The 25,599-nt window shown below is 34.2% G+C and overlaps 1 protein-coding gene across 3 annotated transcripts in view; it reads left to right on the top strand.

The window, feature by feature from the left end:
• The first annotated feature begins 3,625 nt into the window (after positions 1–3,625).
• The window catches only part of GALNT13 (polypeptide N-acetylgalactosaminyltransferase 13), a 644,946-nt gene continuing 622,972 nt past the window's right edge, over positions 3,626–25,599 (top strand). For all 3 annotated transcript variants that reach the window (XM_074303430.1, XM_074303431.1, XM_074303428.1), the window contains exon 1: positions 3,626–3,928. The gene's annotated coding sequence lies outside the window, so the exon portion shown is untranslated. The remainder of the gene's footprint in view (positions 3,929–25,599) is intronic.

Here is a 25,599-nt window from a genome sequence, read left to right as displayed (position 1 = left end):
ACATACATTGGACCACCTATTCTTGATTTAGTCTAAGATATTGCAGGTAGGAGAAACCTGATTAGTGAGATGCATATACCTTGACAATCATGTGATAACATAAAGAACTATTTTTTAAAATGGTACCAGAAAGAACCTGAGAGATCATTTCAAATAGCTTATAATGTTTACAGGTAAAAAAAAAAACAAAAAAAAAAAAACTTATCTCGAGATGTAAAGCAGTTTCCTATTCTGTGGGCTGTGGCAAAGCCATGATTTAAACACATTATCTGTAAACAAATCTGGGGCTCTTTCTACTACTCATTTTACCTTTATTCTACCATGTTTCGCCTATTCATCATAGTGTAAAATAAAGATATGGGTTCATAATTGTACTGTTCTTTGTATTCCTGCAGCATTTGAAATTTCTACTTCTCATTTAGCACTTAGTATAATGTACTTTATATTGGTACTTGTTTTTATGTATGTGTCCAGTAATTCTAACTTGACTACAAAACTCTCCATACAGGCAATTCCATGAACTATGTGCCAAGATCAGTGCCTGAACACAGTAGAAAATGCATGACTATTGATTATTTTGACTTCATGTCTTTGATGTAGGAATTAATTATCTCTTTGAATTGCATAGCACTTTTGACTTTTCAGTACCTTCCACAAAGATTATCTTCATTGATGTCATGGCAACACTGACAAAGGTAGACTAAGAATTATTTATTAGCTTTATTTGACAGGTGAAACTGGAACATGAAACTGGAGTAAATAACTTGCTGAAATTTGTCTGGCAAATCAATGGGACTAGAACCTAGGTCTCCTGACTTCTAGTCTATTGTTTTCTGCAGGGCACCATTTTGTTCTACTTGTTTGAGCATATTACATGTTGGGTCCCATTTTTCTCTGGAGGAAGAAAAAGACTCAGAGAGAGGTTGTTTCCCATATCATCTTCAGCAACAGATTTTAGGTTATTATTGACAGATTTACCTCAAGGTGTATACCAGATAGTAGTTAAATGACACATGTGTTTTCTGGAATAATGATTCAGACTTTCCTTCATAGTACATTTGTTGTGGTGTTTTATTCATTTTTAGTCATTAACTCTTCATTATACCATTTGGATTTTTCTTTTCAGAAATACTTGAATGGTTTGTCATTTCCTTTTGTAGCTCATTTTAGACATGAGGAAAACAAAGGCAAACAGGGTTAAATGACTTGTCCAAGGTTACACAGCTTTAAGCACTTGATTGAATCTCAGGGAGATGAATCTTATTGATTCCAGGTCTGGCATTCTGTCAACTGAGATACCTAACTGAATGGTATATAGCAGTTGTCTACTAGATATTAAATTTAATCATTATTATAGTTAGCATTTATATAGCTTTTAACCCTAACCCTAACTCTAACATGAAGCACTTTATATACATTTTCTCACTTATCCCTTTTTAGACCTAGGAAGTTGATGCTATTATTTCAATTTGTGAACAAGAAAACTAAATGAGATAGCCTGACATGTAGAATCTCATAGCCAGTTATATCCCGAGGAAAGATTTGAAATAACATCTAAAATGCATTTCATTCCTTTATCCATGCTTCTGTTTACCAAAAGATTTCTCAATTGTTGCCTGTACTAACCCTCTTTCAACACAACCAGAACAATACAAATAGCTAAGGTGTTGAATAAATGCTATTTAATTAATTGATAAATGGAGAAAAGTCTATTAGATATCTGTAAGTAAAACAAAATTTAAATAACTATCTCATAGGAAAGCCAGAGTTCATGGGAAGGGATAACAGGATAAAAGATGGAAAACCTGGATAGTATTTATAGTGTAAAGGATAACATGCTTTTTTTTTTTTTTTTTTTTTTTTTTTTTTTATAAACTTCAACATTAGAATGTAACCCTTTGAAGGAAGAGACATTTGTCTTTTATAGTCTGAGAACTTGAACTATTTCTGTCATGTAGCTGATGGTTAAAGAATGATAATTGATATGGTCTAGTAAGAAGATGGAAAGAGCAGGACAGACAGATGAGTAGCTAATTTGAAATAGTAGAAAACTGAGAGGGACTTGGATAGATATTCAGATATAAATAAAGTAGATACTCAAATATTTATGGTTAGTGAAAAAATTGACTAATTGAATTGCAAAAGAAGAAAAGACTGTCTCCTAAAGGATGTTCTTTTTTTCTTGGCTATATTTTAAGACTCTGCTTTCCCATGAACACTCTTATTCTTGTGTGAATCCATAATTTCAATAGTGCGGCCACTCCTTTCACTAATGCAAAAATATTCACCAATATTTCTCTTTGAGGTATTTGTCATTGTTTTCTGACCATTCATTGTCTCCTCAATCCACTAAAGGTCTTCCTCTTGCTCTTTTATAATCTGTGCTATGCCAGTATATCACTTGGCTGTGTTTTTGTCGTATTTCAGACTAAATACTTGTCCTCCATGTCTTTTATGCATGGACATTCTTAAAGTTAATTATCATTATAATTTTTGTATTGTGTGTCAACTTTTAAAGAGAATTTTCACATGTTCTCATTTCCTTTTCCTAATAATCTGGTAAGATTAGGGAAAATATTCTCGTCCCTACTTGACAGATGAGGAGACAATCAAAGAAATGTTGTGATTTATACAGACGATGCTGACATTAGACACCAAGGCTCCAATCGTACACATACCTTTGTCATTTGGCTGCTTCAAAAGCTTAATCTTTTGCCCAAGAATTAAAGACTGCCATCTAAATTCTAATTTGTGAGCCTATTTTAAAAGTCTTATACAGTACCTTTTCGTGGCTGTTCTAAGGAAAACAATCTGAGAAAATACATTCTTGCCTAGGAGGTAGACCCACAGATATCATTTCCTCCCGCCATTAATTAAAGCTTTGCTTTTTGCCACACCCCTCTGGAGCAAATTAAGGGCACCAGGGTTCCTCGGTTTTCCAGCATAATCCCACAGGAAGAATCATTAGCCAATTGGATTACTTAGAGTCGAGCAAGACATTTGGGCTGCACTGTTCCGTTTGTTCTTTTTTCTATAATGAACCTCAACTCTCCAATTAAGCAGTGGTTTTTGGATGCAGAGGGCATACATGGGAGGAGTTTAGGCAGTCTTTCTTAGGACTCAACCGCATCCCTGTAACCCCTCTCCTCCGTCCCAGAGTGCATTCCACTCTTTGGTGTGGTGGACGTGGTACTGGCCTGGTGCGGTATCGGATTCTTATCTCGCCCGTGGTTCAGAAGCCTTTCACCTAAAAAAAAAAAAACAAAAAAAAAAAAAAAGGTTCCAGTGCCCAGGTTCGGAGGAGAAGGCACAGACCCTAGGGCTGGAATCTGGGGCCAAGCAATGGCCAAATATCGCGGGACTTGTGAACATTTCTCGAGCTGCTGTCGGTGCTTCTAGTGCAGCTGTAGCTTGTTCAACGCACAGAGCCCTAGCTGGGGGTTGGGGGAAAAGGGGTGGGGAGGATGAGGGATGGGGGGGGGACTGGTTACGTAAATGATACCAGCCCAGCAAGAAGCCTCCAGGCTTCTGCTATAGGAAGAGGAGGAGTGGAAGGAGGAGGAGAGGAAAAGGGGGAGGGGGGTTAGGATGGGAGGGATAAGAAAGGGGGAAGAGGGGGGGGGGAGGAGAAGTGACCAAGCAGCAGCGGCGGCGGTGGTGGCGGCGGTGGTAGCGGCTGCTGCTGCTGCTGCTGCTGATCCATAGGTGACAGCGTTCTCTTCTCTTTTCCCTTCCTCTGGCCCATTCCTGGTTCTTCAGCCACTCTCGGAGCCACTGTCATCCCGGGGCTGCGATATGAAGAATCCTATCTGGAGTGGGCAGAGAACGGAGCTGGCTTGCTCTTCCCCTCGGGAAGTGTGAAGAGGCTTTAGGGGGAGCAGGGGGGAGTGATCCGTGGAGCAAAGGGAGGGCAGTCGGAGATTTCCAGGTGAGCTTCCCGGGGTCTGCTCTCCAGGAGCCTCTGCTTCATTGTGGCTTGTGTATGATATATTCCTGTGGTATTTATTTACTCCCCCTTAACAGAATTATTGCCAAAGGCGAGCAGATTTTGTTCTCCTTCCCCTTCCCCTGGGAGAGGAGGGCACGCGGGAAATGAGGATGGAGCTGATTGACCGGTGGGCGAAAGAAGGTTTCGGCAGTCCCCCTTCGGCCCAAGCGCAGGGAATGGGCAAGAGGTAAAGTCCCACCGCAAGTAAAGCGTGGGTACGAGATAGAGAAGCATCGGAGCTGTACTGGGTGTCAGGGAGAGGCTTGGACTGTCAAAGAGAAGAGGAAGGTGGAACTAGTAACAGGGTTCTGACTAGGAGACGCGCTTTATCCTGTGCCCGCAGCTACAGCAGGTGTAAGTACAGCGCGGCGAGCCAGAGAACCCGGGATGCGCTGAACTTTCTGTAGCCGCTCGCAGCCTTTACTCCCTTAATTGAACTTGGGGAGAAGAAGGATGAGGGAAATGATGGCAGTGTTTTGACATCCACCCCTCTACCCTCGCAAGGGTAGACCATTCTGTCTTCCTGAAGGGAGGGCAGGAACACTACTTTTTATTTATTTAATTAATTTATCAATCATTTCATTTATTTTTGCCTCTACTCTTGGATCTCTATTATCAGTCTTAGCAACTTTCTCTAGTGTATTTGGTCCCTATGTTGAGTATTCTCTGTTATGGCAGCAAGGAGGCTTGGAGTGTCACTGCTTTCTACTCTGCCAAAACCCAGGCACTCTGTATATGTGTATGCATGGATGTGCTGGTGTATTTGTGGTGGTGGTATAAAAAGCGAAAGAGAGAACGTAGTAAAGGGAAAGGACACTAAATAATGTTATTGTTGCTTGTGCCTTGTTGTTGCTGTAAATTCACTCCTCTTCCCCACTCCAAGAGTTGATTTCTATTACCATTCAGCAGGGTAGGAGGGTAAAGAAAGGCTTAGGTTTCCGAGACCGGCTGCTAGGGGTGGACAGGTGAAGAGATATTTTTATTTTAGGGGAAAGTAAGACTGTGTGGGATTTATTTTAATTTATTTTATTTTTCTTAGTTGATGGTATGTTGGGTGGCAAGAATAAGGGATGCCTTTCTACCCGTAACACAGCCTAAATGTACTGGTTTGCTGTGAAACAGGCATGGATTGAGGCTTCTGGTTTGTTAAATCAAATCTGCTATGATAGCTTTCTATGCCCCCTTCCTCTACATTTCTGGAGTGTTTCCATGCATAGATTCCACTTCTCCAGGCTTTAGTGATAGCCTAAATGGGAACAAGGATAGAACAGGAAAAAAAATTTACAGGAGCATCAGGGGTTCAATGAAACCCTGACCCCTAAATAGGTAGTGGAAACCATGCTAGCTGTGTTAGAAGGAAGCAATAAGATGGGCTTACTAGCACTGGGATTGAAGGAAATTTCCCCTATTTGGGGGAATTATATAGGTGGTAAAAGGCTAGGACCACTTCATCTCTCCGTAAATTAAGTTTTCATGTGTGCCACCCAGACTGTCAAAATCATTTTATGTGAAAACAGTCCTTGACAAGCTTTTTGCGTTTGTTTCTGTATGGTTGTGTTTGCATGCCCTCTAGCATCACAGAAGCCTACTCATTTGGGGATATTGGGCTATGGAAAATCAGATTCAGCGGTTATTTCTGGACTCTCTTTCACCTTGTCTTTCCTTCTCATTATGTTGATTTTATCTTTGGTCTTCTACTCCTTCCAACTATCTCTTTTTATATACATTTAGAAGAGATACATCTGGATAAGTTCTGTCCAAATGGCAAATTTAGCATATAAGTAACATATATTTTATTTCATACACTTTTACAAAGGCAAGTATTTCACTTTATTCTAACTTCATCAGAGCTTTCATTAAATTTCATTCCTTAAATATTTCTTTGCTTGTTTGGCAAAAACATTACCTCTGGAGAACTTCCCTCTTTCTTCATTGAATAGCTGAGATGGTTAATGCTTCTCTGCTTATGGCTTCAAGATCTTTAATCATGTCTAGAGAATAGTGGAAGATTTTTAAATTGCTTATTATTGTTGGTATATGTAATATTTTCTGCATACTGAGACATAAGGATTTGAAAAAAGATTTCCATGTCAGGTATCAGTACTTATTGTAATGTTGCAAAGAGAGTAAACATTTGTTTAGTATAAGAAATATTGGAAGTTCAAAGTATAGACATGTTCTATACATTTTGGGGGCATTGATAATTTCCCTTTTAGTTTACATGTAGTAGTTTATTTCATTTAATGAAAGAAAATTGAGGACAAAAAGGGCATTGGATAATGGCTATCACTATTTTCTAATTTATCTTATTATCTGGAATGGAATTTGATGGGTTAAACTTGATATTATTTAGTGACCTTTAGTAGTCAATTCTATATTGACACTACTGGAACACAAGAATATATTATGATAGAAAATCTGATACCCACAATATTATAAACTGAAAGTAAACATGTAACATTTAGTATACACTTTAGTGCAACTTTTAGCAATGGAATATGCTTTATAAAATCAAATATGTAAGATTAAATATATTCTGGGGATATAGTATCTGTTAACTGGATAAATCATTCCAAGTATTTTACCAAGTTCCTCAGTGTTATACTCAAAGGTATAATATTTCATATATATGAGGATCTCACTCTGTGAATTTTAGGACATATAATACTTCCTGTTGCATGATATTTGTAGGACTAGTGGATTTGCAATTTTTCTTTTCTAAAGCTGTGATGTCTACTAATACCTGCAAATTTGCCATTGGTACTTTAGATAACTAAAAGTAAAATGTAGTATGTGTTTTAAAAGATTACTTTAAGAAGCTATTTCCTGCTTATAACTTACAAATTTAAAGAAAGGACAATGAAGATATAGAGGCTGATAGAATTGCAGATGTATTTTAAGTACTTGGGATGAAGTAGAATGAAAACAAATATATTTTAGCATATTATATCCATATTTAAGTTTTTTCTTGCCTCTTGCAAGAAAATGGAAAGTTGTCAAAAAGTAATAAAGTATTAAAATGTTGCTATGCTCTGAACTTGAATTGAAAAGTGGGAGTGTTAGGAGAAAACATCCCCATTGAAGAGAAAGAGTGTCAAAAATGTTGAAACCTTAGGAAAAAATGATTAATGTAATAAAGTAGAAGCAGCTGATACTATTTATTATTATCATTATTATTCCTTTGTGAAGAGATGCTGGAAGTTTGGATGTTTCTGAACAATGAAAATAGTAAAAAAGTAATGATTAATGAGAGCAAGGCAGGAATAGAATTAAATTCCACTGAACACAGGAGATAATAAGCGCTCATGTCAGTGCTGGATAGCCATTGTACTTTATAAAAATGGACAGTTTACAAAATGACTATTTCTAAGTCACTTGTATTATGAGATACAGTATATTGAATTATCATTATAATAAATAATACCTGACCATAGTTTTTCATTAATGCATCTTCTTAGGGGGTTTGTCTATAATGTCAAGGAAACATAATCATCTTCAAATTAAAGAATAGATAAATTGGAGCACTAATTTGAACCTTTTCTTTAGAAATGAATAGCTTTTAATTGGGATTTTATTTCTACATTCTTGTCTTTGTCCCTGTCTCTAAATCAGATGCACAAAAACCAGTAAGACAAAATCATGGCATATCTTTACAGAGCATAAATTTGTTGAGGGGCAGGTAGGTGGTATAGTGGATAAAGCTCTGGTGTAAGGTAGGCTCTCAGTTCAAATTTGACCTCAGACACTAACTTAGTTATGTGACCCTGTGCAAGTAACTTAACCCTGATTGCCTAAAGCATAAATAAATAAAATAAAAAAAAAAACTAATATATGCTTAACAGAATAGGTTCAAAATGGATTTCTATTTAAGGACTTTTTAAATACTGTGGGATCTTATGTTTGCAAATATATCTCATTATTAATGTCCTTATTTGGGAAGATTATTTAACAAATTCATATGTTATACATTTATTGAACACTTATAATTATTTGTTTAATTAAGGATTTCTACCTTAATAATGGCTGATAAACACAGCTTTTGTATATCACTTTATGTTTTCATATTTGAGCTTCACAATAATTCTGTGATAGGTATTAAATATGTTGGTATCAGGTTTTGAGTTTGGAAGGGATCATGGAGGCATCAAGTTCAACTTCCTTATTTTACAGACGAGGAGCCTGATGCACACATAAATTAAGTGATTTGCTCAGGATCACACCATGTAACTGTCTGAAGTAGAATTAGAAACCAGGTCTCATTGATTTCAAATCCATTTCTCTAATCACTCTTCTAAGCTGCTCTAGAAAATTATTGCTGAAAAAATTAGCCTGTTTGCCCTATGGGTTATAGTCAACCCTAAATCTATGATATATACTTAATATGAATGTTATAATTCATGCTTACATTAATATGTTTAATATGTAATCATTATCCAGTCTAATATTTTTATATAATAGTTATAATTTTATTATTACTTTAGCACTTATATAGCACATAAGAATTTATATACATCACTGTTGATTCTTAGTTGTAATTAAATGGGAAATGTCAATCAATAAACATTTATAAGCATCTATTATGTTCCAACTTCTATGCTAAGTACTGAGAATAAACAAAGAAACAAAAAGCAGCCTTTGCCCTTAAGGAGCTTACTCCCAATGGGGCAAGTATGGTTTGAATTAATTTGTATTATCAATATATAAAAAAAAATTAGGCTTTCTATAGAAGTGGGATTTTGATTGGGATTTAAAGAAAGGCAGGATGGTCAATAGTCAAAGAGGAAGTGTGAAATAATTCCACCAGGAGACTAGTGTCACTGTATCAAAAAGTACATGTTAAGGAACAAGAAGACTAGAAAAGCAGGAGTAGACTGTCATGAAGGGCTTGAATGTCAAACAAATTTTTTTATATTTGCTTCTGGAAGTAATAGGAAGCCTCCTTCCCGCCTCTCTCTCTCCTCTCTCTCTCTCTCTCTCTCTCTCTCTCTCTCTCTCTCTCTCTCTCTCTCTCTCTACTCTCTGTCTGAAAGACACAGAGACAGGTGAGGGCCTATGAAAAAGTGGTATCAATATCAAGGAGAAAAGAAAGTAATATTTGAAAAGTTTTGCAAAGATAAAATATACAAGCCTTGACAAAAGATTGGATATGGGGGGGGGGGTGAAAGATACCGTGTTTCCCCGATAATAAGACACTTATTATTTTTTTGGGACTAAAAAACACCAGAGGGCTTATTTCAGGGGAGGCTTATTTTATCCTCCATCATGCCCCTTTATCCTCCATCATGCCCATTTAGCCTCCATCATGCCCCTTTTAGCCTCCATCATGCCCCCTGAGTGCTTATTTTATTCTCCATCGCTTACTGAACTTACCGAGTTTTTAGATGGTCCTGTCTCAGCTCTACTCTGCGGCGCTGCTCTCAGTAGCGCCAGCAAGCAAATCACCAGGGAAGAAGAGGATGACAGCGCTCACTGCTGCAGCTCTGATTGGATGCAGCTCGGAGCGCGACGTGCGTTTCACCCGGGAGGGGAGGGCGGCGCTGCTTACTGAAGGTACCGCTACGCAGCATATAGCGCAGGGGATCACCATGATGACCGTTTTCATAGTAAGTTCGATAGGGCTTATTTTCGGGGGAGGGCTTATTTTAGCGGAATATTAAAGAGTATGTGGGTGTCTTATTTTCAGGATAGGTCTTATTATCGGGGAAACACGGTAGTGAGGAATCCAGGATGATTCTGTGTTTTGAACCTGAGAAGACAATGTTTTCCTTTACAGTAATAGAGTAGTCAGGAAGGGGAAGGGTTTAGAAGGACAGATAAATAACTTTTATTTACTGAACATCTAATTCATGATATCTCAAAGGCATTTGGAGATAGGACATTGGAAGCAGCAGAATAGGACAGAAAAGGTCAATTTGAAAATCATAAGTATAGAAATATTAAAGCCATAGGAGTTTATGAAATCACCAAGTAAAGTGGAATATAATTAAAAGAGAAAAGGGCCCAAGACACAATATTGAGGGACATCTATCATTAGAGGCCTCGATTTGTTTAAGGATCCTGGAAAGCAGATAGAGCATGGTTAAACAAATATGTAAAAGCACAACCAGGAGAATGTCTCAAAAATACAGATAGAAGAGAATATCCAGGAAGAGAGAGTGATCTACAGTTTGGAGAGAAGTGGTATGATAAGTTAAAAAAAAGGATTATAATAAGCTAAGAAAAATTGAGAAGGAGAAAAAGTGGAGCTACATTAAAAAGTAGATGGCTTTTTCAAGGACTTAGCTACAAAGACAAAAGAAATATAGGGCAATAGTTAGCAGGGATTCAGGGATCAAGTAAGGTTTTGTCAGGTTAGGTGAGACATGAGAATTTGTAAGCAGTAGTGAATGATCCAGTGGACAAGGAAAGATTGAAAATAAGTGAGAGTAGGAATGACAGAGGGGTCAGTATATTGTATCAGTATATCCATTAAGGAGATGGATTGGAATAGGACCTATTGAGTAACCACAGTGATTAGTCTTGGTAAGGAGTAAAAGTGCTTCTTTACATGAAACAAAAGTAAAGAAGGAAGAAAGTAGAAGAAGGCGCCTGAATGATAGGAGATAAGGAAGATAATGGTGAATCATTTTAATATTTTTTTCTGTAAAGTAGGAGAAAGAGATAATACTAGGGAGAACTCTTTGGCAGGGTAATTGATTTGTTCCAGGTACTAAAATAATTAACTATAACAGAAACTTCCTTCCATCCAACTGAGTTAGTAATATTCCAGATGAATTCCTTTCTGAATCTTGCTCAGTCCTATTTCCTTCTTTGCAGGTGACATTAATATCTTAGTATTTTCTTCCTGTTTCTAATCATGAAACTCAGTGATATCTCTTTCTTCCATAATACTTAGGACAGTGTTCTGAATTCTTTTTTTACTTATAAGTCTGTATGTCTTGGGATGTCTTCCCTTTAACTGTAACCAACAGTGATTGACAATGACTTTTTATGCTTCTTTTTGAAGACTGATTTTATGAAGCTTTCTCTAGGAGCCAATATTGTCATTTGCGGTTCTAATTTTGGGTAAGAAAGTTAAGTATCTCACTAAGTATGAAACAAAAGTAGGTTAATGCATTAAGAAGTGCTCAATTGTTAAGGAAGATAAGAGTTTTTTTTTTTTTAATATTGAACACTGATGACAAAGTAATAAAGGGCTAATTTGGAGACATATTAATTTTATTATATAGTGCTTTTATTTATATTATATATCTGCATGGGAAGCAAATCCCAGCAAGCATATTCTTTAAAGTTCTAGATAATTCATCAAGCTACATAACACTTCAAGGAATATTTACTGTGAATAGATAAGTAAATTTCATATAGAATGCCCACAAGGATAACTTGTCTAAATATAACACAGGAAAGAATTAGTTGAAACTATTAGATTGGGGAATTAAGTATAATTAAGTTCAATGCAAATGGATTTTATTAAGTGCTTCCCATGTTCTCTATGTCATGGGAGCACAAGTGAAAAAACATCACGATGTTTTCACAAGGAGCTTAGGTTCTAATGGTCTAACTACTTATATTACAAGTTTACAAGTGTAAAAAATATATCTGTGTAATTTCCTCTTCCCATTGCCTTCTTACTTAGAGCAACATGGGGCAAGGCTGCATTGGATGTTATGTTTCTACCCTAATCTTTAAGGGGAAATATCTTTTAATAAAGAGTAACTGCTTGTTTCATAAAGTCAGGGCATCACATTTTCTTATGTTTAAGAAAGAAAGATAATTCTATGTGATTTATAAAATGAATAAAAAGTAGGTTTTATATATATATATATATATATATATATGTTGGGCTCCCTTTTTTTGTTTGTTTTTTATTTATTTATTTTTATTAATTTTATAATTATACCTTTTTTTTTGACAGTAAATATGCATAGGTAAATTTTTTTTTACAACATTATCCCTTGTACTCCTTTCTCTTCCGAATTTTTCCCCTCCTTCCCTCCACCCCCTCCCCTAGATGGCAAGCATTCCCATACATATTAAATATCTTATAGTATAGGCTTGGTACAATATATATGTGCAGAACCAAATTTTGTTGTTGTTGTTGCAAAGGAAGAATTATATTTGGAAGGTAAAAATAATCTGGGAAGAAAAACAAAACAAAATGCTCACAGTTTACACTAATTTCCCAGTGTTCCTTTTCTGGGTGTAGCTGATTCTGTCCATCATTAATCAATTGGAATTGGATTAGCTCTTCTCTATGTTGAATATATCCACTTCCATCAGAATACATCCTCATACAGTATCATTGTTGAAGTGTATAATGATCTCCTAGTTCTGCTTGTTTCACTCAGCATCAGTTGATGTAAGTCTCTCCAAGCCTCTCTGTATTCCTTCTGTTGGTCATTTCTTACAGAACAATAATATTCCATAACATTCATATACCATAATTTACCTAACCATTCTCCAATTGATGGGCATCCATTCATTTTCCAGTTTCTAGCCACTACAAAAAGGGCTGACACAAATATTTTGGCACATACAGGTCCCTTTCCCTTCTTTAGTATTTCCTTGGGATATAAGCCCAGTAGTAGTACAGCTGGATCAAAGGGTATGCACATTTTGACAACTTTTGGGGCATAATTCCAGATTGCTCTCCAGAATGGTTGGATTCTTTCACAACTCCACCAACAATGCATCAGTGTCCCAGTTTTCCCACATCCCCTCCAACATTCATCATTATTTGTTCCTTTCATCTTAGCCAATCTGACAGGTGTGTGGTGGTATGTCAGAGTTGTCTTAATTTGCATTTCTCTGATCAATAGTGATTTGGAACACTCTTTCATATGAGTGGAAATAGTTTTAATTTTATCATCTGAAAATTGTCTGTTCATATCCTTTGACCATTTTTCAATTGGAGAATGGTTTGATTTCTTATAAATATAATAATATAATTATTATATATGGTTTGATTTCTTATAAATATAATAATATAATTATTATATATGGTTTGATTTCTTATAAATATAATAATATAATTATTAATAATATAAATATATAAATTAGGGTCAATTCTCTATATATTTTGGAAATGAGGCCTTTATCAGAACCTTTAACTGTAAAAATGTTTTCCCAATTTGTTACTTCCCTATTAATCTTGTTTACATTAGTTTTGTTTGTGCAAACTTTTTAATTTGATGTATCAAAATTTTCTATTTTGTGATCAATAATGATCTCTAGTTCTCCTTTGGTCACCAATTCCTTCCTCCTTCACAAGTCTGAGAGGTAAACTATCCTATGTTCCTCTAATTATTTATGATCTTGTTCTTTATGCCTAAATTATGGACCCATTTTGATCTTATCTTAGTATGTGGTGTTAAATGTGGGTCCATGCCTAGTTTCTGCCATACTACTTTCCAGTTTTCCCAGCAGTTTTTGTCAAATAATGAATTCTTATCCTAAATGTTGCGGTCTTTGGATTTGTCAAACACTAGATTGCTATTTTTATTCACTATCTTGTCCTATGAACCTAACTTATTCCACTGATCAACTAGTCTATTTCTTAGCCAATACTAAATGGTTTTAGTGACTGCTGCTTTATAATATAGTTCTAAATCAGTTACAGCTGGACCACTTTCATTTAATTTTTTTTTTCATTACTTCCCTTGAAATTCTTGACTTTTTGTTGTTCCATATGGATTCTGTTGTTATTTTTTCTAAGCCATTAAAATAGTTTCTTGGGAGTCTGATTGGTATAGCACTGAATAAATAGATTAGTTTACAGAGTATTGTCATCTTAATTATATTCACTCACCCTATCCAAGAACACTCAATGTCTTTCCAATTATTTAAATCTGATTTTATTTTTGTGGCAAGTGTTTTGTAATTTTTCTCATATAATTCCTGATTTTCCTTTGGTAGACATATTCCCAAATATTTTATACTATTGACAGTTATTTTGAATGGAATTTCTCTTTGTATCTCTTGCTGCTAGATTGTGTTGGTAATGTATAAAAATGCTGAGGATTTGTGTGGATTTATTTTGTATCCTGCAACTTTGCTAAAGTTATAAATTATTTCTAATAGCTTTTTAGCAGACTCTTTGGTGTTCTCTAAGTATACCATCATGTCATCTGCAAAGAGTGATAGTTTGATTTCCTCATTTCCTACTCTAATTCCTTGAATCTCTTTCTCGGCTCTTATTGCCGAGGCTAGCATTTCTAGTACTATATTGAATAGTAATGGTGATAGTGGGCAACCTTGTTTCACACCTGATCATACAGGGAAAGGTTCCAGTTTATTGCCATCACATATGATCTTTATTGACGGTTTTAAATATATGCTCATTATTTTAAGGAATAGTCCATTTATTCCTATACTCTCAAGCGTTTTTAGTAGGAATGGATGTTGGATTTTATCAAATGCTTTTTCTGCATATATTGAGATGATCGTATGGTTTTTATTAATTTGATTATTAATATGATCAATTATACTAATAGTTTTCCTAATGTTAAACCAGCCCTTCATTCCTGGTATAAATCCCACTTTGTCATAGTGTATTATCCTTGGGATGATTTTCTGAAGTCTTTTTGCTAATATCTTATTTAAGATTTTAGCATCAATATTCATTAAGGAATTTGGTCTATAGTTTTCTTTCTCAGTTTTCAATCTACCTGGTTAAGTATAAGTACCATATCTGTGTCATAAAAAGAATTTGGTAGGACTCCTTCAATCCCTATTTTTTCGTACAGTTTATATAGCATTGGAGTTAGTTGTTCTTTAAATGTTTGGTATAATTCACGTGTAAATCCATCTGGTCCTGGGGATTTTTTCTTAGGGAGCTGGTTAATAGCTCGTTTTATTTCTTTTTCTGAAATAGGACTATTTAGACTACTTACTTCTTCCTTTGTTAATCTGGGCAAGCTATATTTTTGAAGATATTCTTTCATTTCATTTACATTATTGAATTTATTGGCATAAAGTTGAGCAAAGTAGCTCCTAACTATTGTTCTAATTTCCTCTTCATTAGTGGTGAGTTCTCCCTTTTCATTTTTAATACTAACAATTTGCTTTTTCTCTTTCCATTTTTTAATTAGATTTACCAAGGGTTTGTCTATTTTGTTGGTTTTTTCATAGAACCAACTCTTAGTTTCATTAATTAATTCAATAGTGTTTTAACTTTCAATTTTATTAATCTCACCTTTTATTTTTAGAATTTCAAGTTTCGTGTTTGTCTGGTGGTTTTTAATTTGTTCCTTAGTTCTAGCAATTTTAGTTGTAAGCAAAATTTGTTGACTCTCTTTCTCTATTTTATGCAAGTAGGCCTCTAGAGATATGAAACTTCCCCTTATTACTGCTTTGGCTGCATCCCACACATTTTGGTATGATGTCTCATTATTGTCATTTTCTTGGGCGAAGTTATTAATTATGTCTATGATTTGCTGTTTTACCCAATCATTCTTTAGTATAAGATTATTTAGTTTCCAATTATTTTTTGGTCTATTTTCCCCTGGCTTTTTATTAAATGTAATTTTCATTGCATTGTGGTCTGAAAAGGATGCATTTACTATTTCTGCCTTACTGCATTTGATTTTGAGGTTTTTATTTCCTAGTATATGATCAATTTTTGTATAGCTTTCATGAACTGCTGAAAAGAAAGTGTACTCTTTTCTATCTCCATTTAGCTTTCTCCAAAGATCTATCATATCAAATTTTTCTAGTATTCTATTTATCTCTTTGACTTCTTTCTTATTTATTTTGTGGTTTGATTTATCTAATTCTGAGAGTGCAAGGTTGAGATCTCCCACTATTATAGTTTTGCTGTCTATTTCTTTTTGCATCTCTCTTAATTTCTCTTTTAAGAATTTAGATGCTATACCACTTGGTGCGAATATGTTTAATATTGATACTGCTTCATTATCTATGCTACCCTTTAGCAGGATATAATGCCTTTCCTTATCTCTTTTAATTAGATCAATTTTTGTTTTTGCTTGATCTCAGATGAGGATGGCTATTCATGCTTTTTTATGGCTTCACCTAAAGTATAGTAGATTCTGCTCCACCCTTTTACTTTTATTCTGAATGTATCACCCTGTTTCAGGTATGTTTCCTATAAACAACATATAGTAGGATTCTGGCTTTTAATCCAGTCTGCTACCTGCTTCTTCTTTATGAGGCAGTTCACCCCATTCCCATTTATGGTTAGAATGACTAATTCTATATTGCTTACCATCTTGTTAACCTCTGCTTATGCTTTTCTCCTTTCCTTCCCTCTTTCCCCCCTACCCAGTATTAAACTTGTGAACACCACTTGCTTTTCACAGCCCTTCCTTTTTAGTATCCCTCCCACACCTTAAAATTCCCCCCTCCCATTTTACCCCTTTTCCCCACAATTTCTGTATTCTCTTCCCCTTAGCTTACTCCTTCCCTCTCACTTTTCAATGAAGTGGAAGAAGTTTCACTATAAATCAAATATGTCTATTGATACACACTATGTTTATACCCCTCCTTTCTTTCTTTCAGATATAATAGGTTACCTTTGCCTCTTCATGAGATGTAGTACCACCACTTTACTTTTTTTTATGATATTATTTCCTTTCCACCTCTAGTTTCTAGGACAAATTATACATGTGTTCTTTACATAACTTTATGGCAGAAATATCATTCTCAAGATTTCTTTTTACCTTTTTAGAAATCTCTTGAGTTCTGTATTAGAAGATCAAACATTTTGTATAGATCTGTTTTTTTTTTTTTTTTTTTTTTTTTTTTTTTTTTTTTATCAAGAATAGATGGAATTCATTTTTTTTCGTTAAATGTCCATCTTCTTCCCTGGAAAATGATGCTCATTTTTGCTGGGTAAGTTATTATTGGCTGCATACCAAGTTCCTTAGCCTTTTGGAATATCATATTCCAGGCCCTTAGTTCTTTTAATGTGGACGCTGCTAGATCCTGGGTTATCCTTATTGTGGCTCCTCCATATCTGAATTGCTTTTTTCTAGCAGCTTCCACTATTTTTTTCCTTCGTCTGATGGTTCTTGAATTTGGCCAGTATATTTCTAGGCGTTTTGATTTTAGGGTCCCTTTCAGTAGGTGATGGATGAATTTTTTCAATGTTTATTTTATCCTCTGTTTCCAAAACGTCTGGGCAGTTCTCTTTGATAATTTCCTGGAAAATAGTGCCCAGGCTCTTTTTTTCCTCACATTTTTCAGGGAGTCAGATTATTCTCAAATTGTCTCTCCTGCATCTGTTTTCCAGGTCTGTTGTCTTTCCAATAAGGTACTTGACATTCTTTTCAATTGTTTCATTTTTCTGGTTTTGCTTGATTACTTCTTGGTTTCTCCTTGAGTCATTCATTTCTACTTGTTCAAGTCTAATTTTCAATGATGTATTTTCTTCACTCACTTTTTAAATATATTTTTGTAATTTTCCAATTGAGTTTTTATCTTCTATGGAATTTTTTTTTCCATTTTATCCATTTTATTTTTTAGAGAACTGTTTTCTTTTTCCAACTCACTAATCCTGTTTTCCTTGGAGTTGTTTACCTTTTCTAATTCACTAATTTTATTTTTCAATGATTTGATTTCTTTATCCACTCTGTCTTCAAATGTGTGGGATGACTTCTCCAGGCTCGCTTGCCAAGCTTCCCTTTCCTTTTCCCATTTCTCTTCTAGCTCTCTTGTGAGAGCCTTTTTGATTTCCTCTATGAGAGTCTTATGTATTGAGGAGCAGATCATATCCACATTAGGGGATTCCTCTGGAGACAGTCTGCTTTTAGTCTCCTTAGTATTTGAATCTGCTCTCACTCCATACAGAAGCTGTCAATGGTTAGAGCCCTTTTAAATTTTTTGTCCATTTTGTCAGAGCGGAATCAAAGAAAACAATTTGACAAGAGAAACAATTGGTCTGTTTTTTTGTGGGGATGGGGCTAGATGGTGTTATTGAGCTTCCTCGGTAGACTGCAGGAGACAGCAGTGAGGCACTAGGAGGACAGTGATGTCTGTGCTGTGTCTGCACTCTGAGACTCTAAGAACGTGCTGAGTCACTCTGGGTGGGGGTAGGGGTGGCCGGTCCCAAGAGACACTAGCTTTCCGGGGTTGTATTCTTTACCTCTGGTGTTTACACCTTCTCTGCTGCTCCTGGCTTGCTGACAAGAAAGAACATCCACATTGGGGTAAAGGTCTTTTCACAGAAATGGCAGAGATCGTACCCCTCCCCCTCCGGTCTGAGCTGTGTGAGCTGCCTGTCTCACTCTGGCTGCCTGCCCTCAGTCTGCGCCCAGTCTGATTGACCCTCCCCCGAGCAAACACAGACCTTCTCTGGCGAATTTCAAGGATGTCTTCTTTTGGTGATTATTTGTGGGTTTCTTTTCTGGTCACGCATTAATTCTGAGCCTTGTCATGATGTAAGTTCTGAGAGAAAACGTGGAGCTCAAGCAGCTGTCTGCCTCCACGCCGCCATCTTGGCCAGAAGTAGTGGGCTCCCTTCTCAAAGAAGTTTCATGTTATGAAAACATCTAGTTGCTTCATTTTCTACTTATCTTTTCAGCACTGCCTGCTAGTGTGGGAAATCCCTAGTTTTCTTGACAGCTTCCCTCATTGAAAGAAAATGTTTACTGCTAATAAAGTGTGATGCTCCTTCAGAGTTAGTGGCCCTTTCTGTGGATACTACATTTCCATTTATGTAGCATTTGATTACATTATCTTTTTGCTATTACATACTTCTCCTGACCCATGTTGAGCTTTGAGATTCCTAGACCTCCATTGTCTTTTTCATATGAATTGTCTTCCTATCTTCTATCATTTACCTGTGTAGTTGATTTTTTATATCAAGTGTAAGACTTTATCATTTTCCTAGATTATTTCACATTTGACTAGGAGCAGAGTGGTTTTCCTAAAAGGAAAGATATACCTTTCTAACATCAGAATTCTTTCAATGACATTTTATGTCTGTGAAGCATGGAGTACTATGTTATCTAAAAATAAGTTTCAAATCATAAAAAGACCAATGAAAGATGAATGATGGCTGTGAATAATCACAGCATATTACCAAGGAATAAGTGTGCTGGAAAAGCAATGCAAAATAAATGCATGAACCATTCAAAAAATTAAAAAAAAAACTAGTCATGTATCAAGAACAAGGAATAACTTATGAATATGCCTTTTGCTTCACTGGTATCCATACAATATTAAGGCATCTAGAGGAATGTTGCATGAAAATTTGCTGTACTCTTTGTGCAGGATTTACAGAAGAGCTGTGGTCTAATGTCAAATAGAGGGAAAACCATGGATAAGTTATTGGAGAGCACCCATATAAGTCCATTTCTATGTCAAAATTTCATGTTACTTTTGATACTTTCCAGTTTGTTGAGATATTTTTGAATTTCATATTCAGTGTGTTAAGTATCTCCTTCATATTCACATCATTCAGAAATCTGATAATCATACTGTATTGTCTTCATCCAAGCTACTGGTAAAGAATAAATCCAACTTTAAAACCTCCTAACATTCTGCTGGCCATGACAATTCATATTGAAATCAATTAATTTGTGTTTTTTAGTTCAGTTCAATTAGCTCATTTATAGCCCACGTAATTAAACGAAATTATTCGATCTTACCCTCAAGATTATCAAGCATCACAGTAACATCTATGTATACTTTTTTCTTCTAGTTTAGTAGGTATGTTTTAAGAAAAGATAGGTTTAGCATGACATAATTTACTTTTATGGACTCATAATTGGTTTCTAATAATCATTTACTCAAAAGAAGAATTAAAAAAATAAAATTGGCATAGATCTTAGTGGCCAAAGTATATCCCAAACTATGGCCCTATATAATGTATCTGTGAAGTACTCTTTTAATCTCTGTTTGAACATATTCAAGTTCATACTACATTGGAACCACTGTAATTATTAGGATTTTCCCCCTGACATCAAACCTAAATTTACCTTTTTGGACTATCCAATTGCTTTTGGTTTTGTTTTGCGTGTGACTAATGAGAATAAGACACGTTAATCTTCAACATGATAGCTCTTCAATGATTCATGTGAGTACAGCTCAACTATCCAAATAAGGAAACAAACAAACAAACAAACAAAAAAACAGGTGAAGGAAGAATGCCTGTTGTTCAATTTATGAAATGCAGTTCTAAAAATAACTTATAAAACTGGCCCATCACTATATATGTCTTGGACAGTCACTACAAATAGAAAACTAAATCCAGAATTGAAAAATGGGAATAATAGGCAGTATTACCATATATTCAAAATTAGCTCATTTCTTATTTCTGCTAATCAATTCCTTTCAAAAATTTTACCTTTTCATTTCCATATTTCAGTAATATTACATATCTCTAATTATCAATTATACCTAATGGATCATATTTAATTTTGCTCATTAATAATAACTTGCCATTTATATAGTACTTTATAGTTTAAAAACCCTTGACAAATACTTCCTTTTTGCATCACTACATCACTGAAATACACAACTAGTAAGTGTTTGAGGCTGGATTATGTTGGTTATAAATAATCAAGCATATGATTATTGTATTACTATTCCCCTGGTCATTATTTCTTAACTATTGTTTAGTTTTTCTATTGCCATCATTTTAACATAAAACCTTTTTCTCAAAACCGAAGTCACTGCTATAGACCAAATTAATTTTTTGTCTTATTTTCCCATATATGGAAAATAAAAACATCATTTTGGGGCTCATAAATATGTCTTCAATAAAAAAAGGAGAAAAAAGTCCTTATTCATGTTAGGCATTGGCACTTCTCTGATTTGTCTAGGTACATTTTTGTTTCAAGAACTCAGCTTTATCCAAGATCTCCTTCCCCCTCTTTTTAGGAAGTTTGATCCAAAAACTTGTTTGTTTCCAGGAACAATTCTTTTACTTTTGAAATACTTAGTTCTGGAATTCCTCTGCTTGTTAAAGAATTCTGCCTTTTCTCTGACACTAGTGTTCTGTGATTCCAATCTACTCTTGCATCATTGCATCTCATATCATCACTCAAGAATCATTTATGTTTCACTATGGCCATGTGGTTTCTTTCTCCTGGGAATAAATATTTTCTAGGGGATCTAGAAGAGAAAATAAAAAGAGGAAAAAATAACAAACATGTAAAAATTTTTGTAGCAACTTTTTTTGTAGTGGCAAGGAACTCAAAATTCAGATGTCCATCAATTCGGCAATGACTTAAATTTTGGCATAGTAATAAAATACTGTTATGTAAGAAATGGATCAGCAGGTTGATTTTAGAAAAGCCTGGAATGATGTACATGAACTGAGCAGAACCAGGAGAACATTGTACATAGTAACAAAAAAATTACATGATGAGCAACTTTAATGGACTTGGTTCTTCTCAACAATATGGTGATTCAAGGCAATTCCAATAGATTTGGGATGGAAAATGCCAATCACATCCAGAGAGTTAACTATAGAAACTAAATGTGGATTGAAGCATAGAAGCATAGTATTTTCACTGTTTTCTTGTTTTCTTTCTCATGTTTTTCCCCTTTTGTTCTGATTTTCCTTGTACAACGTGACAAAAAATGGAATTATGTTTAAAAGAATTTCACATATTTATTCTATATTACATTACTTGCTGTTGTGGGGAGGGGGAGAATAAGGGATAGAGGAAGAAAAATTTTGACTTGAAGTTTTACAAAAATGAAGATTGAAAACTATCTTTACATATATTAAAAAAATAAAATATTATTAAAAAATTAAATGAGCAGTTTATATTCCTTCCAATTGTTAAATCCCCAATTCTGTGAGCATAAAGGGCAAGACAAGTATATACATTTTTTTCCAGGAGACATTATCAATGGAAAATTAAAGAGCTTAATTATTGTTAAGAGAGAACAGATATTTTAGAAATACTACAACAATGTCTTTATTAATCTTTTTTTTCTTATGCCCTTGTCTTATTCTCTTTTGCATCTAGTTCAAAGGTTGTCTCTTAGCTCTAAGATCATAATTGTAATACTCTGTTTTAAATCTCTTTGTAACTGGCCCTTCCTTACCTTTCTGATCTTCTTATATCATATTTTCAAAATAGAGTTTTATAATTTTACTATTTGTGAAATCAGATTGTCAGATTAATCAGAAACAAAAGTAGATTATAAAAGAAATGGTGAAATACAAGAAGAATATAAAAATTCCTCTCAACTAGCTTGATGTTTAAAGGAGTCTTTATGTACAGTAAGGAAAATAGAGATAAAATTTAATTTTTAGAATTTAATAATGTATATTTAATTATTGATGAGTTCAACAATTTTCTCTCTGTATTTTCTCCTTTTTCATAATTGAATCCAAAGCTTTCTTAATCAAGTCAAGTAGTATCTAAGATAAATATACTTTTCCTGTATTTAGGATCACTGAGAGTACTCAGAAATTTTAGAGATTGCAAATTCAAAATGGGAAACAAGAATAAGTTGTAAGATTAAATAATGTATCTTTATAGTAGTATGCTGACTTATTTCTATTTTTTTCCACCAATACAGACATATGTTGATGCTATTGGGTATTGGTCTTCTGTTTTTTTTTTTTTCCTTCAAAGCAATTACCAACAATCAAAAACACTTCATAAATTATCAGAAGTAATAAAATTCCTTTTAGATCAAAGAAATCTAATCCTTTATCCAAAAGAGGGAATTGAGATCCAAGTATTTAACTTACTTTCCCAGAAACAAGTCTAGGACTTCTCTGTTAATGGTTCAGTGCTGTTTAAAGGTGAAAATCTCCCCAGAGAGAAAGTCATATTTTCAAAATAGAGTTTTATAATTTTACTATTTGTGAAATCAGATTGTCAGATTAATCAGAAACAAAAGTAGATTATAAAAGAAATGGTGAAATACAAGAAGAATATAAAAATTCCTCTCAACTAGCTTGATGTTTAAAGGAGTCTTTATGTACAGTAAGGAAAATAGAGATAAAATTTAATTTTTAAGTTGATGTAAGATGATCTATATATTTTTATTTTTGATTTTATTTACTTTTATTTTTCAATAATATTTTATTTTTCCAAACACATGCAAATTCTTTTTCATCATTTACCATTGTAAAACCTTGTGTTCCAGATTATGTTCTCTCTCTTCCTCTATTCAAGAAATCCAAGAGTTAAACATGTGCAATTCTTCTAAACATTTTTCCATACTCATCATGCTGCACCAGAAAAATCAGATCAAAAGTGAAAAAAACATAAGAAAGAAAAATAACAACCAAACAATAATAAGAACAAAAAGTGACTATACTATGGTTTGATTCACATTCAGTCTCCATAGTTCTATCTCTGCTAGTTTCCATCACAAGTTTATTGGAATTGCCTTGAATCACCTCATTGCTGGCAAGAGCCAAGTTTATATATTTTTATTTTCTATCTAATTACCTTGAAAAATAATGCTCAAATTTAAAGATTTAAGAAAAGACACAATTCTAGGTGGATCATTGAAGATAGTCTGTGAGTTCCTTTCCAAATCTGAGTATTTATGTTTTTATTTCTGTATTTCTGTTTCTGAAAAGAAGAAAATAAAAGCCCTGAGTTGATTTCTGACCCTCATGTTGAGAAATGACATGGTTTTATACTCATCCCATTCATTTTTAAGTACTTTGCACAGAAGAAAAAAGAATGAACCATAGGATTTACATATTCTTTATTGTATAATAATTATATATTCTTAATATATAACCAAATATGAAAAACATGTTAATATATAAAACTACTTTTCTGAATTTGATTTTTTAGTAATACTGATATGATTTATGATAGTAATGAGTCTTTTGTTAGGCCATTTCATTTTTTTCCTTAAAAATAGTCATCCCTTTTTCAAAGTATTTTCCTAGATAATATGAACATAACAAATTGTAATCATGGAGAATCCACAAGGAAATATTATGTTAATATTTTATTATGTCCATCATAACTGCAACATTTTAAAGATAATCATAATTATGGCTTGCCTTGTTTTCATTAAATCTCAGTTGGCATTCTATAGGTCACCATTTATTAATAAATTTGTTAAATTTGTGGAAACCTTTTAAAAATGTAGCTTTTAGTTTTGGTGTACATTTTTATTTAGAGATTAACTTATTATGCTTGATCAAATTTCCGTGACTTAAATTGGCTACATTAATATTTACTCACTTCATACACAATAGTTTAGAATAGTAAAATGTGCCCATTAAAGATACTCTTTATAAAGCATGTGGCATTTAGATAACTATTTTCTGTTTTCAGAGAGACTAAAATATATATTGTGTGGTTGAGTGGGAATGTGATTGTGAAATATACCAATTTCATGGCTTAGTCCAATCTTTTCTCTTTTACTCTAAATATTTTCTTCTCTATCTGAATCCCTCTGGCTTACAGTTCTTTGATCCCATTGATAGTTCCTTCTCAAGTGGGGTTATATGTAATTTTTCCTGAGAAATAACAGAAACAATCTGTCTCTAGGGACTCTTTAGGATTTTCTCACATCCATAAGTTCTTAGTTTCATTACTATTTTTTTTGGTCTTTTGTAGTATTGCATAGGCCCCATTTCTTCTTTTTCTCTATGTCCATTTAAAAAGCAAAACAAAAATACATCCCACCTCCAAGTATGTTCCTATATTTTAAAATGTTCACTTTTTTCATTGAATTCATTAACTATTCATATGGGATCAACAAACCAAATTCATGATACCTATCCATTCCCTACTGTGAAGAAGATAACGTTTCTGTTCCATCCTTCAAAATTTCTAAGTGTATGAGAGAAAGACTTCATAGTTCTTGTATTGGATCATTTAGCAGGAACAAGAATGTTAAAATTATCTTGTTAAATGTTTTCTACTTTTATAATAATGTATTTGACTCTATGATCAGTTAGCACTTGGGAGAGATATCCTACTAGAGATGCTATGCTAGTTGAAGAGGTAGCAATTTTAGTTAAAATGTAGTTTTTTAATCTTTAAATCAGACATTGCCTATTACACACACACACACACACACACACACACACACACACACACACACACACACAAACACACACACACACACACACACTCACCACACTACCACTCTAAAAATTGGCCTTGAATTAAGCTTAGACCAATTCATCAGTAGTCTTCACATTTAAGTGATTTTTTTTCAAAATAATTATTTCATTTCTTCATTGATAATTTCTGGTTTTCTATGGAAGTCCTACTCTGATATCCCATAGTAGCAGGGAAGATTTCAGAGGGGTAAGCTCCAAAACTGTAAGATTCTACTAAGTATTGAACGCTTTGAGTTTGGACTGCTGTCATTAACAAATCACACTAGCAAAGTTTACCCCAAAATTGACCACCATGTGATAAATCTTTTCAGCCATGGCAACAACACAACGAGCATGTAGCACCTTATTCCAACATAGGTTGAAATGGTTTCATCATTTAAACATAAAGTATGCTATGATACTATAAGCAAATTAGGAAAACAAAGGATAGTGAGATCTGAGAAGAGAGGAATTGATGATCAAAGAAGAATAAGAAAACATTATGATTATTTTGATTACATTAAATTAAAAAAAAAAGTTTTACACAAACAAAAGCAATGTAGCCAAGATTAGAAGAGAAGCAGAAAGAAAGTTGGGACAC

This window comes from Sminthopsis crassicaudata, chromosome 3, assembly GCF_048593235.1.
Source record: "Sminthopsis crassicaudata isolate SCR6 chromosome 3, ASM4859323v1, whole genome shotgun sequence".
NCBI lineage: Eukaryota > Metazoa > Chordata > Mammalia > Dasyuromorphia > Dasyuridae > Sminthopsis > Sminthopsis crassicaudata.
Note: the sequence above shows the minus strand (reverse complement) of the source record. Positions and strands in the feature narration are given on the sequence as shown.